This window comes from Musca domestica, unplaced genomic scaffold, assembly GCF_030504385.1.
Source record: "Musca domestica strain aabys unplaced genomic scaffold, Musca_domestica.polishedcontigs.V.1.1 36, whole genome shotgun sequence".
Taxonomy (NCBI): Eukaryota; Metazoa; Arthropoda; class Insecta; order Diptera; family Muscidae; genus Musca; species Musca domestica.
The window spans coordinates 6,430,525-6,447,235 of record NW_026712318.1 but is presented as its reverse complement, the minus strand read 5'-3'; the positions used below and the strand labels follow the sequence as shown (position 1 = coordinate 6,447,235).

The window sequence follows — 16,711 nt, the reverse complement described above, 5'->3', positions numbered from 1 at the left end:
GTTCGAAAAGTACTAAATGGTACTTAATTTGGTATTGGATAAAGTCATAGGGCTCAAATTTAATACTGGGGTGTCTGTTGGTATTTGGAATTGAGATTTGGAGGCGGTTTTGGAAATTGGTACTATTATTGTTCGAAAAATACTAAATGGTGTATTGAGCCAAGGTATGGAGCTGGAATCGAGAAATTTGATATTGAGGTCTCTCTGTTTATGTGTACTATAATTGTACGAAAAATATCAAATAGTACTAAGTTTGGTATTGGGTAAAGAAATAGAGATAAAATCCCGAAATTTGATCTTAATGCCACTGTTGGTGTCTATAGTTGAAAGAAGGAGGTGTTTGTGGAAATGCGAATGTAAAATGTGCCGCTGGGTGTTGGGATAGATAGAAGGGGGTGGATTTGGGAATGCGTACTATTATTATTTGAAAAGTATTAAATGGTACTAAATTTGGTATTGGGTTAAGGGATAAGGGCTGGAACCCGCATAGTTAGTATTTGGGTTTGAGATATGGTGGTGATTTTGGAAATACATACTATTATAATTGAACGAAAAGTACTCAGTGGATTTAATTTAGTAATGGGCTAAAAAATAGAGCTAAAATCCTGAAATTTGATATGGGTGTCTATTTAGGGTTGAGTGAATGGCTTGAGCTCGAATCCTAAAATTTGATATTGAGGTCATTCTTGGTTTCTAATATTTAGATATGATCGTGGTCAATTTTTGCTATAAAATTACGTTGAAATAGTTTTGACCAGAAAAATTGGTTGTGGAACCATTGTTTTGAAGTTTTGTTTGGAAATTGTATCCAAGTAGTAATGAACAAATTTGACATTTTGAGTACTAAACTGATATGATGCAACGAATCAAAAATGTTAAGGTATATACAATAAAAGTACTATTCAATATATTCCAAATTAGGCACGTTGTCATATTTGTATCAAACTTAGATTCACTCCTGCGGAAGGGGTCAACAATTTGAAAATTCCTAACGCAAGTCAAAATAATTATTTTAATAAAAAGACATTGGCTGAGGCTATACATCTGCTTGCAAGACCGACTGATATTTTTAACTTGTTTTACTATAAATTATATGCAATATAGAAAATCTGTCATCTTTAGGAAAGCCGATCAAAAACATGTCGAAAATCTTCAATCTACAAATGCCTGCAAAAGGTATTCCAATTATTTCTCTAATCACTACATGTCTAGAATCGTTACACTATAAAAGCAATTTTATTGAAATTGGGCTAAATTACTCTTCCCTAATAGCAACTAGAGATTATTTTAAAATTCCCATTATCTTAGCCTAAGTAACCAGATTTTTTAATTAATTCAATTTTTAATTTATTTTCCATTTCAGATTTATTGCCGTGAACTCTTAATACAGGTGAGCGGAATTCATGGAAGACAACTTAATATTTCTTTTAGTCAAATATGAATATTAAATGCAATATCAAACGGAAAAACACACACAGGCATTTCATTCTACCCCTCTCTCTCTCTCTCTTCCACTCTTCTAACATTAAAACAAAAACTGCACTGTGATTATTCCATGGAATTTCATTTGAATACTCTCTCTCTCTCACCCAACATAAACTATGAATATTAAATGGCAAAATTATGCTCAGCATGAAAAAATTAAATCATAGATAAAAAATTCCACATTTAATTCTGGTTCTAGTTCTGGTTGTTGTTGTTTTTTATGTTTTAATTAATTTGATGTTTGTTTTATTCATATTAAACTTAAAGTGAATGGAAAAGGGTTTTAACATTTGTCCCCAGCTCTGACTGGCATTTGAAGTGAAGCAGCTATTTTTTGTTGCTTGGAAAATAATTAATTCCTTATCTTCGGACAAATTTCTTTGTTTGTTCGGAAATAACATTTGCATAAGCTTAATTTACATCAGACACTATCGTTTTTCTCATCTCTTTCTGCTTCTGTTAAAGGCGAAATAATCATGCTGGAATATGGCGATTGTTGGAAGTTCAAGTGGGAAGATTGGTTAGAGAAGAAATGCTTTTGCATTATAAGAAAAAAAATATTAAACACACGTGTCTTAAAAAAGAAAAGTTCCCCAATACATCTTGAAAGTTATGAACCTTGAAGGGAATCGATTATTTATTTCGTATTTTATAAGAGATATAATTATTCTAAATTTGCTCCTTGTTGGGGAGGCACCAGACGGACAGGTACGATATATTCCACCTTCATCGTGTGTACATGAAAATATTGATGTGTACGAACTTTGAAGGCAATGCAACTCTTACTTCACATATGACTTCTAATTATAAAAAATTCCACCCTTTGCGTAGGGTAATTTTTTAAATCTACAGGGTGAGATGAAAAAACTGCAACCAACTTCAGACTGCTGTCATTTCTAAGCCACTCGTACGACAGCTGTTAAAATTATTCCCGTGAAAGCTCATTATATTCTTTACAAGTATACAAAAGCATTTTGGTGAGAATTTTCCAGAAAAAAAGGTATTCGTGATGGAATTCAAGCGTGATGGTGTGATTTCTTTATATTTGACTGGAAAATCACAGGTGGCTATCGTTAGAGTACTCCAGCATTTAAATGTGAATAACTCTATTGTGTCTCGTACCATCGCTCGTTACCATCATACTGGTAGTGTAGCCCGACGTCAAGGAAGTGGACGGGAAAAAAGAGCAACGCAAACATCAGCAGAAATGGTTCGAAAAGTAAAGAAGCGATTTGATCGAAACCCGCGTCACAGTGGCCGAAAAATAGCTCGTGAACTGAACAGATCGCAATATTCCATTCGGCAAATATTAAAAAATGAGCTCGGGGTAAAGCCATTGAAATTCCAAAAAGTGCAAGAACTTACACCGCAACAGTAAGAAAATAGACTTAAAAGGACTAAAGAGTTGCTTCGCTTGGCCGAAAGTAGTGAACTGCCAAATTTGCTTAATTTCCAACGCATAATGGCCACCCTTCGGATACCAATCCGTTGGACTGTTGTGTCTAGAGTATTTTGGAAAGCAAGGTTGGCACCAAAAAATACCAAAGTGTCGATCACCTCAAGCAAGCGTTTCACTGGGAATAGGCCAAAATACCGCAGAGAAATATTCGGGCAGCATGTGACGGTTTCATTGGCCGTTTGAAGTCCATAATTCGTGCCAAAGGTGACAAATTCGAACAAATCTAAATTTATTCTAAAATTTCTTTGAGCGTATTTTTTTTTTTTCAAAATCTTGAACCCTAAGTAGGTAGGGGAGGTACCAGAAGAAATGGTCCGATCTCTATTATCTTTATAGCAGATCTTGTGTTGATGGAAATATTGAGATGTACAATGTCTGAATGGAATCGAATGTTAATTTCGCGTTACATGAGCTTCATAGATATTCAAAATTGTAACTCTTTGTAGGGAAGGAGTAGGCCGATATATCCCATATTTACATCAGATTTTGTGTTTTCGTTACAAATAATTGGATGTGTAAAATGTGAAGAGAACTGGATGTTTATTTCATATTTTATGATGGTTTTAGTTATTCAAAACTTTAACCAAAACAAAAGGAATGGTCAGGTATCTACAATCTTTATAACAGATCTTGTATTGATGAAAATATTGAGTACCAAGTCTGAATGGTATGCGTACTAATTTCTTTCATGGATATTAAAAATTTTGACCCTTAGTGGGGGAGGTACCAGAAAGAGTGGACCGATGTATTATATCTTCATACCAGGCCATGGCTTAAACTCTTACATCACATTCTATAAGTGTTATAATTATTCAAAATTTCGACCCTTGATGGGGAGGTACTTAAGTACTTAGATACTAACCTATCACTGATTGAAATATTAGGATTTTCAAAGTTGGAGCAACATCGAATTATCCTTTCTCTTTCTGTGCAGTAATTTTTTTTTCAACATTTTGACTTGTGGGAAGGGGGTTTAACAGAAAGAGTGCGTCGATATTGTCCATCTCCGAACTCGATCTTAATTTGATAATAATATTACGGTGTACCAAGTTTGGGCCAAATCGAATTTTCCCTTGTAGAGTTATCGTGCGTATCAGCCAGCAGACAGACGGACAGACAGCCGGACGGACGGACATCGCTCGATTGGCTCCAAATGTCCCGAAACGGGTCTAAAAGGCACGTTTTGGCCGTATCAAATTATATATACCCTTTATAGCCATATGTCTGAGGGCTTAAAAATTAATTTTCACTTTACATTTACTTCTCTTAATAGAAGTGGGATAACAAACGATCGACAACACATTAATCACTGCCTAATTCATCTTCTAATTACACTTAAGAAAAAATATACAAACTCATCAGCAGAATAAACTTTTTTTGTTGTTGGCAAAACTTTTTGTTGTTGTTTCACGAAATATAGTTGAGAAAAAAATCCCAACTTACACAAACTCTTTTTTCCACACAACTTTGAAAATGATATTCATTTCAACTGTTGAGTGTGGAAGCAAAATGTCTGCTCCCTACGTTCGAGGAATGAGGCGAGACGTGACGGTTACTCAACAAAGTAACCACACTTAAACACATTTGTTTTCTGTCCACTTGGGCGTTTTTTTTTCAGCTTTTTTTGCTCCCATGTGTCCGGACAAAGTAGAGTACGTGCTAATTTTATCATTTTAATTTTTTGTTTATTTGGCACTTTTTGTTTCGTGTCCGCACGGCCATCTTCAGTGCCTTGGTCTACCAACGTCGTCCGCCCAGTCATTTGTTTACATTTTCTGTTTTAGTTTTGTGCTTAGCATGTCCTTTTTCTTCATTTTGGTAGGGTAACAAAAAAAAAACACAGGAATAGAGAATGGGAACATTTTATATTAGAAGGGGTCGCAATGTGAAACTGAAACAGAATTTTCTTGGCACGAATTTAAAAAAAAAAATAAAAAACTTAAAATATTACAAAGTTGTTCAACGAAGATGGTTCGGTCTATGTTTATACTATTTAGTGGTTTAACCACATGGATATTATTTTTTGAACACCCTATAAAGTAAAAAAATATTGATATTTTCCTTGAAACTTTTTTCGACCCCCTCCTAATGTTCTAATCCAAACATTTGTGTTATTTACAAATGCCCACATGTAAAACAAAAATTTGGTCATGTCAAACATTTACAGGGAACTGAGGCTAGGTGGCACCCAAAAAAAAAAAAACACAACTGAGGACAGAGTAAATTGTTTTAAAAAATTAATTTCTTTTTGCCCATACAAGGAATGGTTTACCTTCGAGGAGACCTCATATGCTCAGACACGCAGAAAAAAGTAATTAAATTGAAAAGCAAATATTTTCAAACCTACGTCAACAGTTTATTTACGCGTTTGCAGTAATGTAGAAAGGCAATAAAGAAATTTTGCTAAAATAAAACAAATTACATAACAAAAAAAATTATAAAATTTTCAAATTTCCCCCCATCACAAGGAGCAACAGGAAAAGGCATGCTTCGGGTAAAGAAAACATCAAACACTCAGAAAGAAAAAAATATGAGGTTGAATGTGGACTAAGGAACGACAATCTTACGCTCGCGGAATTTGAGACTAGTGTTGTTATTAGTACTGTTTCAAATATTCCAAATGTAGGCAAATAGAACAGATCTCCAATATTTTTTGATCTCCACAGTCTTGATATGTTCATTTTTAAAGATTCTAATATTTAGAAAAGAGGAACCGTGACCGTTTGCCAAAAAATTGTCCAAATTGGAGTTTCACTTATACCTACGGCCACATGGTTATACAGGGTGAGGTGAAAAAACTGCAACCAAGTTTAGACTGCTGTCATTTCTAAGCCACTTGTCCGACAGCTTTTAAAATTATTTCAGTGATAGGTGATTATATTGTTTACATGCGTCCAAAAACAGTTTGGTGAAAATTTTCCAGAAAAAAAGTTATTCGTGATGGAATTCAAGTGTGATAGTGTGATTTCCTTATATTTGGCTGAAAAACCACAAGTGGCTATGGTTAGAGCACTCCAGCATTTAAATGTGAATAAATATTTTGTGTCTCGTACCATCGTACGTTACCGTGATACTGATAGCGTAGACCGACGTCAAGGAAGTGGACGGAAGAAAACACTAACATCAGCAGAAGTGGTTCGAAAAGTAAAAAAGCGACTTGATCAAACCCCGCGTTGCAATGGCCGAAAAATGGCTCGTGAGCTGAACATATCGCAATATTCCATGCGGCAAATATTGAAAAATGAGCTCGGGGTAAATCGATTGAAATTCCAAAAAGTGCAAGAACTTACACCGCAACATAAAGAAAATAGACTCAAAAGAGCTAAAGAGTTGCAAAATGATCGTGTTTACTTGCCAAAGAGGTTAGCTGAAAATGTGCACCTTCGGTTGATCACCAAAATCTCAATCCGTTGGACGATTGTATCCGGAGTATTTTGGAAATACTAATGGGCCAAAATATCACAGAGCAACATTCGGGCAGCGTGAGACGGTTTCATTGGCCGTTTGAAGGCCATAATTCGTGCCAAAGGTGACCTATTCGAACAAATCTTAATTTAACTAAAATTTGATGTTATTTCCGACATTTTTTGCTTTCATTCAATAAAATTAAAAAAAAAAAAAAAAAAATATATATATATATATATATATATATATATATATATATATATATATATATATATATATATGTATATATATATATATGTATATATATATATATATATATATATATATATATGTATATATATATATATATATATATATATATATATATATATATATATATATATATATATAAATTATGGCATTTGACTTTGTTGCAGTTTTTTATCTCACCCTGTAGAGGGTCTCTTTATTTCCAATATATTTCACCCAAGACATTTCTCTTTCAGTTCCTCTTCCATAGAGGGTCAGAATTATAAATAATCATTACATAAGTCAAAATATATTTTAACCAGCAAGTGATAGCTACACCAAAAACGCAAAAATTTGTTCAGTTTGGGAAACAATTTTGTTCAGACATTCAAGATTTCATATATTAATCAAGTTGTTCCTTTTTCGAAAGGAATAATGGGAAAATGTTTACGTCTTACGACAAAAAGTATCTAAAAATTTCTAATTTTGAAACTTACCGAGGAGGGTATTAGTAAAACACATTTTGTACACATTTCCAAAAACACCCCCTTCTCCCAACTGCAGATTCCAACAGTGACAACCATGTTACATTTAAATTTGGTACCACTTAGTACTTTTCAAACAATTTAAGTACACATTTTCGAAAACTTCAGAATTTAAGCGCTATCTCTTAATCTAATACCAAATTTAGTACTTTTCGTACAATCATAGTTCGCATTTCCAAAACCATCTCCACATCTCAATTCCATGTACCAACATATCAAATTTAACGATTCCAGCCCTATCTCAAAATTTAGTACCAATACAAAATTTAGTACCTTTCGTACAAATATAGAACGCGTTTTCGAACCACTGCTAAATCTCAAACACAGATACCATCAGTAATGTAAATATCAAATTTTACAATTGTATTTCTCTACCTTTAACCAAGAGCAAATTTAGTACTATTTGGTACTTTTTGTACAATTATAGTACACATTTTCAAAACCACCTACAAAACTTAATCCCTGATATCCAGAGATCTCAATATCAAATTTAGGGATTCCAGCTCTGTTCCTTCACCCAATACTAAATTTAGTATCATTTAGTACTTTTCTTACAAATGTAGGACACCCAATACTATTCAGTACTATTCGTATAGTTTAGTACACATTTCCGACACAACCTGCATATGTCAAGGCTACACATAAACAGCGCCCCTAAAACCAAAATTCAGAATTAAAGCACTATTTGTTCACCCAATACCGAATATTACCGCATATAGTACTATTTAGTACTTTTCGTACAATTTTAGTACACATTTCTAAAACCAACTTCAATAACATATTTGAGTATTTCAGTCCTTTCCCTTCCCCCATTACCAAATTTAGTACCAATTAGTACTTTTCGTACAAATATAGGGCGCATTTGTTTACATTTCGCATGAACAGCGACCTTAAGAACACATTTCAGATTTGAAGCACTATCTGTTAACCATATACCGAATTGTATAAAATATAGTACTATTTAGCATTATTCGTCCACTTTTTGTACACATTTTCAAAACCACCGCTTTATCACAAACCTTCCACCAAGAGGCACAGCAATACAAAATTTTCAAATTCCAGCTTCATCCCTTTACCCTAAATCAAACTGTTCCGAAATTTAGTACCACTTGGTACAGATCGCACACTGAGTACACATTTCCCACACATCACCTTCATATGTGAAACTTACTTTCCAACCCTGATTCTCATACCAAATTTTAAGTTTATAGCTCTATCCATTCAAATTATCTCATTTGTACCGTTTTAGTTTGGAGGTTTTCGTAACTTTAAAATTCGAATTTTCAAAAACCCTTTGTTACATCTATTCTGCACTTCATCAGTGACTCTTATTCCAACTTTCAGAATTCTAGCTCATTCCCCAATGTCCAATACGAAATATTAAATTTTTAGTACATTTTTATGGCCTCCACCATAGTATGGAGGGTAATATACCCTTTGTCATTTCGTTTGTAACACCTCGAAATATGCATTTTAGACCCCACCAAGTATATGTACTCTTGATCAGCATAAAATTCTATGTCGATTTAGCGATGTCCGTCCGCCTGTGGAAATAACTCCAGCTTCCGAACGAATTAAAGTAGATTGATAAAATATTACTTAAACATATATTATGTCCGCAGGACTTTTGGTATTGAAAATGGGCCATGTAAATCCATGTTTTGGTATAGCCCCTATATAACGGTACATCCCGATACTCGGTATTTTGATGATTTTAGCGACATTAATCACCGGAATTGTTTAAAATTTGGTATTTGAAGTTCGAAATAGATACTACAGTCTATGACAGGAGATTGTCTGTGCAGGTCCACGTCTTCCTATAGCCCCCATATAGCGGTACCTCCCGACATTCGGTATTTTGATGATTTTAGCGACATTATTTACCGGAATTGTTTCAAATTTGGTATTTGAAGTTCGTAATGGATACTACAGCCTAAGACAGAAAATTGTCTGTGCAGGTCCACTTATTCCTATAGTCCCCATATAACGGTACCCCCGATATTCGGTATTATAATCATTTTAGCTACATTATTCACCAATTTTTTTAAGTTTCCCATCTGAATATTGTAATGGCTAATGACAAAAATTACCTATGCAGGTCCATGTCGTCGTATAGAGCTACAGCTACAATCGGTATTTTTAAGATTTTAACAGAATTTTTAACGGATTTTATTGTTTTTGAGAATTGCCAAATTCGCTCCAAATGGTGGAGGGTATTCAAAGTTCGGCCCGGCCGTTTTTCGTTTCCCAAAAACCCAGCCCCATCGCACAGATACGCACCAAGACTGACCCTCGTGCAAATTTTATGATTCTAGCTGCAGCCTTTTCTTCTGGGCTTTGAATTTTGGTCAGTCATTCAGATATTTCACTACAAATATGGAAGGATTTTTTTTTCAAGTTCCTTCCTAATGGTTGAGGATATTAAAAGTTCATAATAAACTTTATTTTCATCATCTCGCTATTCTGCAATTCTCATATTGAGATTGTAATTATTTTGTTGAACGACCAACTTCTCGTCTCCGTTTCGCCAATAGAAAAATGTCTAACAAACCAGAAACATAATGAACCTTTAAAAAATAATTAATTGCCATCTATAACAGTTAAGTCCTTGCAATGACAACGAGCATGAGATACGGCGATACCTAGTATCTATGCAAGTCCTGCGAAATGGAAAAGGAAGAAAGGCGGAGCGCGTACTTAAGATAAAGTACATAAATATATAATGGACTCCAATTGCCCCGTGTTTCCGTTTCCATCCGTTTTATGTTTTTTTTTTCTTGTTCTGCTTTGCTTTTGCAATCAATGTTGCTGCCTCGTTTAATGTCCGGTTAGCCGTGAACTTGTGCCCACGGTCACTATGGCAATCATAAGTTGGTTAGGTGGCTATATTTTTCTCACTTTCGCAGGAGCTCGTTTGTTTTCTTTTTTTCCTTGGTTTCAAAACGATTTTCAAGTACATGTCATGGAGGCGCGAGAGACGTAAGGTTGGGTATGTGTGGCCTATGTCTAAGAGTCAGAGTAAGGAACATTGTGCCTATTTCCCAAGTAAACTTCTTTGGCCGGCTGTTTTAGCCAAGGTGGCCCTTTCTTTATTTTGTCTGCTCTTTGAGCATCTGGCCATGAGTCCTTGCCAAAATATTCATGGCGGGAAAAGTATTTAAGTATTCACAACAATTTTTCTAAATGTGTGTTCATTAACTTAACATTATGGAGCTATTAAGTTCTCCTAAGTGTTTGGGCGACACTATCGTTACCTTTCTCTTTGAAGGTATAACAAAACTTTTTTAAGGAGAGGGAAAAAAACGTCAATATTTCCAAGAGAGGGAAATGAGGCATACATTTTAAGAAACAATTAGTATGTTGCAAATTGTAGGTATAATTGACGGTAGATTCAACCGAGAAGGAACCTAAATTATATTCAATTCGGACGAGAAACAAGTTAAATAGTATCAGTCGGTTTTGCCAACAGATGTACACCTCCAGCCCTGAGTTATGATAACTCTAACTGTTGGCCCTTTATAGAGGAGGTTGCGAAACAGTTGACCAACATTTTCAACTTCGTATCTGACCTAAATCTGATATAAAGTACGTGACATATCTCTACCTATGCAAATTTTTGGAATATGTGGAAATATGCGTGAGGTACAGCGGAGCGAAATATTCCACTTCATCTAATACAGATAAAAACAATTAAAAAAGCTGTAAGTTCGGACGGGCCGAACTTTGAATACCCTCCACCATTTGGAACGAATTTGGCACTTATCAAAAACAATAAAATCTGTAAAAAATATTGTTAAATTGTTAAAATCTTAAAAATACCGAATGTAGCTGTTATATTAGGGTCTATACGACGACATGGACCTGTATAGGTAAATTTTATCATAATCATCAATATTCAAATACGAAACTAAAAAATCGGTGAATAATGTCGGCTAAAATCATCAAAATACCGAATATCGGGAGGTACCGTTATATGGGGGCTATACGAAGACGTGAACCTACACAGACAATTTTCTGTCTTAGGCTGTACTATCCCTTTGGAATTTCAAATATCAAATTTGAGACAATTCCGGTGAATAACGTCGCTAAAATCATCAAAATACCGAATATCTGGAGGTACCGATATAGGGGGGCTATACCAAATCGCAGACCTACATGGTCCATTTTCTATACCAAAAGTCTTACAGACATAATATACATTTGAGCAAAATCTATGAATCTACTTCAATTTGTTCGGAAGCTAGAGTGATTTCCACAGACGGACAGACGGACGGACATCGCTAAATCGATATAGAATTTTATGCTGATCAAAAATATACATACCTTTAGGGTCTAAAATGTATATTTCGAGGTGTTACAACGGAATGACAAACTTAATATACCCTCCAAACTATGGAGGAGTTTAAAGGAAATCGAACATTTATATCAACTTTTATGCGAAATCATAAATTCCGATAAATTACATATTCATATCAGACTTCTGGTTAGGAGAAATATTCAGATATAGCCAGTTGTATAGAATCGCCGACATGTTTCACAAGTTATGGCTGATATAAGTATTGGAAATTGTGATCCTATGTGGGTGAGGTACCACATATCTATCATCTTCACAACAGATCCCACATTAGCAAAAATGTTTGGATGTGTGAAATTTGAAGAGAGCTGCAGGCTTATTACACCTTTTATTTTTCTAAATTTTGAACCCTTTGTGGGAGAAGTACCAGAAGGCGTGCACCGATATATCCCATTTTCACAGCAGATCTTGTGTTACTAAAAAAATGGTATGTGTGAAATTTGTGAATAATCACTCTGTGGGGGAGATACGAGAAAAATTATCCGATCCCTACCATCTTTATAACAGATCTTTTGTTGATGGATATATTGAGATATATGAAGTCTGAATGAAATCGGATGATAATTTCGCGTTTTATGAGCTTCATGGATACTCAAAATTTTGAGCCTTTGTGAGAGAGGTAACAGAACGGATGATAAGATGTGCGAAGTCTGAATGGAATCGGATGATAATTTCGTGGTTTGTGAGCTTCATTGGTATTCAAAATGTTGACCCTCTGTGAGGAAGGTACCAGAAGGAGTAGACCGATACATTTCATATTCAGGGCAGATCGTTTGTTAGTTAAAACCAGTAAGGAAAGCTCAAAAGTCGGGCGGGGCCGACTATATGATACCCTACACCACTATGCATATTTAGTAGAGCTCTCGTAAAAAGGTTTATGCAGGGCATTTCAGAGCTCTATGAGATATTTGGTACAAAATCAAAATCTATCTAATTCTATCGTGCATTTTACGAACTATAGCTATCTCTGAACCGGGTTTCTCCAAATTTTACGTATTATCTTCTAGACTGGTGATTTGGGCTGATATTGACCATTTAGTGCACATTTAACCCGAAATCGGATGAAGATATATATGAGAGCTATATCCAAATCTGAACCGATTTCGATAAAATTTAAAACAGCTATTCCTGTGCTCCATCTAATACCTAGTACCAAATATCACGGTTGTGGAGTGAATATTACGAATGTATGGGACTAAAACTCTAAATCGGATGAAACATATATATGGTTGCTATATCTATATCTGAACCGATTTTCACTAAATTTGATATACTTGCTTCTAGGCTGAATTTGGTCCGATGTACTAAAATTCAGTCCATTTGGACTTATATCGGCCATTTGGTGCACAATTAACCCGAAATCGGATGAAGATATATGGGAGCTATATCCAAATCTGAACCGATTTCGATAAAATTTAAAACAGCTATTTCTGTGCTCCATCTAATACCTGGTACCAAATATCACGGTTGTGGAGTGCATAGTAGGAATGTTAGGGACTTAAAGATCAAATCGGATAAAAGATATATATGGGAGCTATAGCTATATCTGAACCGATTTTCTCCAAATTTGATATACTTGCTTCTAGGCCGAACTCGGTTGGGTGTGCCAAAATTCAAGTAATTTGGACTGATAGTGGATATTTGGTGCACATTTAACCCGAAATCGGATGAATATATATATGGGAGCTATAGCTGTTTCTGAACCGATTTTCTCCAAATTTGTTGTATTTGCTTTAAAGCTAATCTCGGTCACATGTGCCAAAATTCGGGCCATTTGGGCTGATATTGGCCATTTGGTGGTCAATTAACCCGAAATCGGATGAAGATATATATGGGAGCTATATCCAAATCTGAACCGATTTCGATAAAATTTAAAACAGCTATTTCTGGGCTGTATCTTATATCTGGTACCAAATATCATTCTTGTGGAGTGCATATTACGAATGTGAGAGGCTTAAACACCAAATCGGATGAAAGATATATATGGGAGCTATAGCTATATCTGAACCGATTTGCTCCAAATTTGATATACTTGCTTCTAGGCCGAACTCGGTTGGGTGTGCCAAAATTCAGGTAATTTGGACTGATAGTGGACATTTGGTGCACATTTAACCCGAAATCGGATGAATATATATATATGGGAGCTATAGCTGTTTCTGAACCGATTTTCTCCAAATTTGTTGTATTTGCTTTAAAGCTAATCTCGGTCACATGTGCCAAAATTCGGGCCATTTGGGCTGATATTGGCCATTTGGTGCACATTTAACCCGAAATCGGATGAAGATATATATGGGAGCTATATCTAAATTTGATCCGATTCTCACCAATTTCAATAGGGTTCGTCCTTGGGCCAAAAAAATATTGTTTGAAAAATTTCATCTCAATCGGATAATAAATGCGACCTGCATTTTGTTCACAGGAATACATGGACAGACGGACGGACGGACGGACGGACGGACAGACGGACTGACATGCATAAATCGACTCAGAAAGTGATTCTATGAAGGTTCTCAAAAGTAACTATGGGTCTATCTCGTTTCCTTCTCCATGTTACAAACAAATGCACAAAGACATAATACCCTTACCACTGTGGTGTAGGGTATAACAATAGGATGTGTGAAATATGAAGAGAACCGGATGCTTATTTCGTATTTTATGATTGTTTTGGTTATTCTTTGACCCTAAGTGGGGGAGTTACCAGAAGAAATGGTCCAAACTCTATCATGGTTTTAAGAGATCTTCTGTTGATGGAAATATTAAGATGTGCCAAGTTTGAATGGAATCGAATGTTAATTTCCAGTTTTTTGAGCTAAATGGATATTCAAAATTTTAAACCTTTGTGGGGAAGATATCAGAAGGAGTGGACAGAAATATTCCATCATCAAACCAGACCTTGAAATAATAAAAATATATTGATGTGTGTAATTTTAAGACAATCAGACTCTTACATCACATTTTATAAGAGTTATGATGATTCAAAATGATGACCCTTTGTGGAAGAGGCACTTGATGGAGAAGACCGATTTTGTACATCTTCACACCTAACCTTGCACTGATGCAAACACTAGGATTTGCAAAGTTGGACAAAATTAGATTATCCTTTCAAAAAAAAAATCAAAATCGCCGATATTGCCCATTTCCGATCTCGCTCTAAGCTTGATAATAAAATTACGATGAACCAAGTTTGGACAAAATCGGATACTCCCCTCGGGAGATATCGTGCGCACCGGCCAGATAGACGGACAGATATAGCTCGATCGACACCAAATGTCCTAAAAAATTTCGCAGTACCAAAATGCACCCACCTCGACTGCAAATTAAGTAGGAAATAATTTAAAAGGTTGGTTCCAAATTATATAAGTTTTTTTATTGCTTCGACCTTTTTTGTACCATCCACCGTAGTATGGAGGGTATATTAAGTTTGTATATTAAGTTTCCGTTTGTAACTCCTCGAAATATACATTTTAGACCCCACAAAGTATTTATATTCTTGATCAGCATAAAATTCTATTTCAATTTAGCTTTGTTCGTCCATCTGTCCGTCTGCGAAATTCAGGTCCACGTTTTGTACTGCTCCCATATAATGATACCTCCCTATTTTCGGTATTTTGGTAATTTAAGCGATATTATTCACCGGAAATGTTTCAAATTTATTATTTAAAGTTCGTAATGGATATTACAGCCTATGACAGAAAATTGTTCATGTAGGTCCATGTCTTCGTATCGCCCCCATATAACGGTACCTCCCGATATTTGATATTTTTATGATTTTAGCTGCATTATTTACCGAAATTGTTTCTAATTTCATATTTGAAGTTCCTAATAGATACTGCAATCTATGACAGAAAATTGTCTATACAGTGCCAGGTCTTCGAATAGCCTCCATATATCTGTACCTCCTTATGTTCGGTTTTTTATGATTTTTGCGATATTATTCACCGGAATTGCATCACTTTTAAATTTTAAGTTCCTTATAGGTACTTCAGCCTGTAACAGATAATGAAATTGTTTATGCAGGTACAATTCTACGTATAGCCCCATATAACGGGACCTCCCTATATTCGGTATTTTGATGATTTTAGCTACATTATTCAACGTACTTTTTTTAAATTTCCGTATTTGAATATTATAATGTCCTGTGTAAAAGTTGCCTATAAATCCACGTCTTCGTATTGGCCCATATATAACGGAGACTTCCAATATTTAGTATTTTTAAGATTTTAACTATTTTTAACGGATTTTTTTTTTTTTTTTTTTTTGTTTTGTTTTTGAAAATTTCCAAATTCGTTCCAAATGTTGGGGGGAATTCAAACATCAGACCGGTCGAAATTACAGCTTTTTTACTTGTTGTTACTTAAATTTTAATCAATTTTATAATTTACTTATGGATAAAACCCTCTTCTATTCTAACAAACGTAATAAAATCCAATTAACATTATTTACCATCATAAACGAAATTATTGTGAATAATATTTACCTACTTTAAAGAATTCAATATACCAAGAACCCGAATAAGCCCGTTGCATGTTCTCGATACCCTGGAATGCATAGGGATACATAATTTGCATGTAACAAAGAAATTTCTTCCAAGAATTCTTCCTTAAAACGAGATTAAATTTGCAGTGATATTTTTTTCTGTGAAAAATAAATTCTAAACAGCATGGAATTTTTTTAATTTCTATTTTTTAAGAACAATTTTCGTACTCTCACACACACACTCATTGTAATGTTCATCATGCAATATTCGTTAAATTGAGCATTCAAGAAATATACATGCACATGGTATAATGTGATATATTGTTGTAGTTAACATGGGCATGAATAAATATCTACAGAAGAGGTGCTGAATAACAATTAAATTTAAAGATTTTAAATTTATTTTATAATAAAAACTTTCAAACCTTGGTTTGTAACATGCCAAAGGATCTGCACAGGCATGTTTTGAGACCATTTAAGCATCGCCATCAGTCTATGTATTTTGTAGACACTTTTGGTATTGAAAATGGTCCATGTAGGTCCACGTTTTGGTATAGCACTCATATAACGGTACCTCCCGATATTCGGTATTTTGATGATTTTAGCGACATTATTTACCGGAATTGTTTCAAGTTTGGTAATTGATGTTCGTAATGGACTCTACAGCCTATGACAGGAGATTGTCTGTGCCGGTCCACGTCTTCGCATAGCCCGCTTATAACGGTAACTCCCGATATTCGGTATCGTGATGATTTTAGC

At 34.9% G+C, this 16,711-nt stretch overlaps 1 protein-coding gene across 2 annotated transcripts in view; it reads left to right on the top strand.

Moving 5' to 3' along the window:
- Positions 1-16,711, top strand: part of LOC101896332 (uncharacterized) — a 379,916-nt gene that overhangs the window by 188,619 nt on the left and 174,586 nt on the right. For both annotated transcript variants that reach the window (XR_009342835.1, XM_059125896.1), the window contains exon 3: positions 1,364-1,390. The gene's annotated coding sequence lies outside the window, so the exon portion shown is untranslated. The remainder of the gene's footprint in view (positions 1-1,363; positions 1,391-16,711) is intronic.